The 4,495-nt window shown below is 36.2% G+C and overlaps 1 protein-coding gene and 1 pseudogene across 3 annotated transcripts in view; both read right to left on the bottom strand.

Annotated features, from left to right (window-relative positions):
• Positions 1-4,495, bottom strand: part of LOC106876369 (uncharacterized) — a 559,415-nt gene that overhangs the window by 221,748 nt on the left and 333,172 nt on the right. The gene's annotated exons all lie outside the window — the stretch shown is intronic.
• LOC128247722 (U6 spliceosomal RNA) lies at positions 3,884-3,957 on the bottom strand (annotated as a pseudogene).

Raw genomic sequence — 4,495 nt, 5'->3', positions numbered from 1 at the left:
TACCATCCCTTGTCGGAGCCTCGTGGAGCTTTAGGTGTTTTCGCTCAATAAACACTCACAACGCCCGGTCTGGGAATCGAAATCACGATCCTATGACCGCGAGTCCGCTGCCCTAACCACTGGGCCATTGCGCCTCCACATATATATATTCAAATACTGTATCTTGTTTCTGAATTAGATAGATCAGCAATTTTGAGGGAATTTAACACTATTGAACCGGAGAGATGAAAAACAAAGTTGGACCCAGGGGAGTTTGAACGCAGTTTAAAGTGTTAGGAATTCAGCTAGGCATTTCGTCCAACGCTAGAACGATTTTGCCTGCAAGTTATATACAGTTCTCAGAAAATATTCGTAACGCGAAAGCTTGAGTGATAACAATGCAACTAAATGTCTGCAGTTGGTGAACAAGACACACATAAGCTGACCGAATCAATTGCAACATTTCTGCTTTACCCATTTTTACACCGCAGCCATTGCCATATCTTTACCGCCCAGTTGTCTCCCATTATCATAACAACACTGACAGACGAACGTCCAAAGAAAACCTCGATAAAAAAAGCCTAATTTTCATAGCTCCATTAGAAGCCAGCATCAATATTTTTATTATTTGACAACACCACAATCACCAACGTTGACACCACAGTACGTACTTTAAGCAATCATTTTTTTTATTCCTCTATTTGTTACAGTCACTTGACTGCGGTCATGTTGGACCACCGCCTTGAAGTTTTTAAGTCGACCCCAGGACTTTTTAAAGCCTGGTACTTATTCTATCGGCCTCTTTGGCCGAACAACTATGTTACTGGGATGTAAACACACCAACACCGGTTGTAAAGGGGTGATGGAGGGACAAACGCAGACAAAAGACACGCACACAGACAGATACATACATACATACATATATATATATATATATATATAAGATAATAAGAGTGAAAAAACTACAGAAGGCTTGTGTTACTTGGTTAAAGTATATATTTAAATTATGTCAGAAAAATGTTAGAAAAATGGCGGGCTTCTTTCAGTTTCCATCTACTAAATCCACTCACAAGGCTTTGGTCAGCCCGAGGCTATAGTAGAAGACACTTGCCCAAGGCGCCACGCAGCGGAGCTGAACCCGAACCATGTGATTGGGAAGCAAGCTTCTTACTACACAATAAAATATATTACACATTAAGTATAGAAAATGTGCAGTGCACTCACTGCTCTAAACAAAGTGCTCAGGTGCACTCGACGAACAGTAATTACAGAAGAGTAACTGTTACTCAGACTAAGTCCACTTTGCGTGTCTATCTTTGTCTATCTCCGTGATTTACAGACATGCAGAAATAGATAGATTGGACAGTGGAAGAGAGACAGCTTGTCACACTACATTCCATACGATTAATCACGGGTAATGTGATTTATGGTCTTCAGCTAGTTGGAGACATGCTATTACTGGTAAAAAAATATCTGTTGCTGTCTAAAAGCGTTACATAGCACTACTCAAACAGAGCATAGCTGGAGGTTTCATAAAAATAACAAAAACAACATCACCAAAAGTGCTCCAGTCAACCAAATATAGACCTGTATCACTCGAACATATCTCTATAAAATGTGCAATGATTAATACTATGCAACAAGATACATAGAATATCTTAAAGAATTTAGTAGGTTATAGGACACAGACACTTCTTGTTATATCTATTCCAACAATATGATAAATTTATCTTTACCAGAACTAAAAGGCGACTATATACACCCGAATTTAGCATAAATCAATAATTTTTATTGGTGGTTTTTCTTTTCTTCTTTTTTGTCACGAGTAGAAAGTTTGCAACGCAGGAAAATTTGATGTTTTGGCTTAAAGAACTTAAAATGCAGATATTAAAATAATAGCCATTGGCAATATACGGAAAATATTGCCAGTAAATTGAGTCAGTTCATCGATGTGAATATGCTATCATTTTCGTGGTTTGATCAGTTTCTCTTTTACTGTACAATATGCCCTACATTTTTACAAACATAGGATTTTTATGAATTTCTTAGGAGATTCATCATATTAATGAACGTAGACAGGACCGACTCGTTTACAAGTTGACGCCCCATTAACTCAGGTCAATTCAGGCCCTTTTGGTGAAGTTAGATAAAAAGAAATTGCGTAGAAGCTTGTTTAGTGAATTGAATCTAAACTAGAAGGGTCTAAAGTTGTCTTGCACTGTGTCACTCTGATTAGATTTTAGTATTAAAATAAAGAGGTCCGCATTCTTGCAATACTCGACCAGATTCACGCTAAATTGAGAAATCTTTTCTGTTATAGGCACAAGGCCTGAAGTTTGGGGGAAAGGGGCTGGTCGATTACATCGGCCCCGGTTCTCAAGTGCTACTTATTTTATCGACCCCGAAAATATGAAAGAAAAATTCGACTCAGGGGAATTTGAATTATGAAGGTAAAGACGGACGAAATGCCGCTAAGCATTTTGTCCTGCGTTTTAAGGATTCTACCAACTCACCTCCTTGCGCCAAATTAATAAAAAGGCAGTTAATTTTGTTCTAACCACTCACTGCTCATCGTTGCAATAGGTGGAAGATTCCCTCATGATTCCAATAATAGTAGACATTGCACACAGGAAACTCAGTAAAAACACCAACTATATTCACCAGTAGTTTATTGTTAAACAACAAACCAGTTATTTATAACACAAATTATGTTATACGTTTAAATAAAGTTATGACAGATGAACGTGAGTTGTTAGAAAGAAAAGTTCATTCGATAAGAGAGAATATTTCCCAAATGTCATTTTCATTTTCAACAAAATCATTTCTATTTTAAACAAAACTTGTCAAAGCGATCCGATAGACACGAACTCCCATCGATGAAATAACCCACTCTAAAGCAGAAATAAATATTTTTAAAAATATACCAAAAATATAAGATATTTAGAACCTCAAATTTAGAAAGAAAAGCAATTCTATTTGCGTCTATCAACAGAAAGAATCCTAAAATGCAGAATTTAATCATTTCTGAACATATAAAAGAAATTTAAAAAATGTATAAAAAGGCGATGATGTTACTAACTTTTTGTGGAAAACGTTATCTGCAAAAAAAAAAAAATTGATAAAATATTTTTTAAAAACCCATAATAATTCCTTATCAACAAAATGTATTATAACTAAATAAGGAAAAATGTGTGGAAGTAGCCGATTGGATAGATTTTTACTTGGTGGTAATTGTACGCATATTTACTAGGTGTAGTACAAGAAAGAATGAAGAAACGTGTAAATGTCGCTGTCTTGTCGTCAACATCAGAACTTTGCAATTACAATCACAACAGGAAAATTCGATTACATCAGATAGAATATTATTGAATGAATGTTTATATACATTCAGCTTCAAGCACTGTAAAATCGGACAGCTGTAAAGAAAATAATTTAACTATACATAACGCATTATAGTCTTTTATTTACATGTACATGAGTTACAGGACGATCAGCCAGTAGTCCATGCTTTCACTACGCTAAGATGTTTCTAATGGGCAGCTCCTATTCAGAGTGGACATTTTAATAGTTAAGTGAACTTGGTCACGAACACATTACAATGGGTTTGACATATGTATGTGCGGTTGCATACATTTATACAGGTAAAAGACATGTAATCCAATCCAGTTATGCAGCTAGGTAACTACAAGGTTGGGTAATTAGCTATCTAGGCTGCATGGCAGTTTTGTTAATTACATATATATGTAATACACACACGCCAACGCGCGCACATACACACACAAATATACACACACACACATATATATATATATATATATATATATATATATATAAACAGAAATCTTTAAATCTTTAAATTCCTTCAGCTACAAAGCTGCGGCCATGCTGGAGCACCACCGTTGAGATCCTTGCGCAGAGGCCATGCTAATCTTCCCTCTATCGTTCCAATTTTAATATATGTACTGCCGAAACAAGTACTTATATATATATATATATATAGGGATAGAGAGAGAGAGGGGAGACACGTGCGTACCATGCTTAATATATATAAACTGTTAACAGGTAATATGCTGCGGCTTTCATCCGAGATAAAATCTCAGACGATATGGTGTGTTTAGAAACCTAATGCATATACGAGTGACACGACAAATAGTCCCGGCTGTGGCAGATGAATTTGGATCTTTTGAGAGTTTCTTCAATGACGTGTACACGCAGACAGAAGTTCAGCATCTTGAAATTTGATTCCTCCATTGTGAATCCTCTGGATCGTCTTTACTCATCTGTTATAATTTGCATGCAGTATGTTTCCATAGCAGCAAGCATTTTTTCTTTACATGCTACAAATCTTTACTCTTGTATCCAGTCTTTGTCTCAGCTCAAGCGTATCTCGTGGTCAGTGCCTCATAACGTTACATACCCTGCAAATCATGCTTCCTTTAATTCATTCAAACTGTTGTACAATTTCGGCATTCAGTACCCAATTCTCGCTACCATGTAGTATAATGACATATATATA

The sequence above is a fragment of the Octopus bimaculoides genome, chromosome 4 (genome assembly GCF_001194135.2).
Source record: "Octopus bimaculoides isolate UCB-OBI-ISO-001 chromosome 4, ASM119413v2, whole genome shotgun sequence".
In the NCBI taxonomy this organism is placed as follows: Eukaryota; Metazoa; Mollusca; class Cephalopoda; order Octopoda; family Octopodidae; genus Octopus; species Octopus bimaculoides.
The sequence above is the reverse complement of the archived record's forward strand: the minus strand, read 5'-3'. Positions and strand labels throughout refer to the sequence as shown.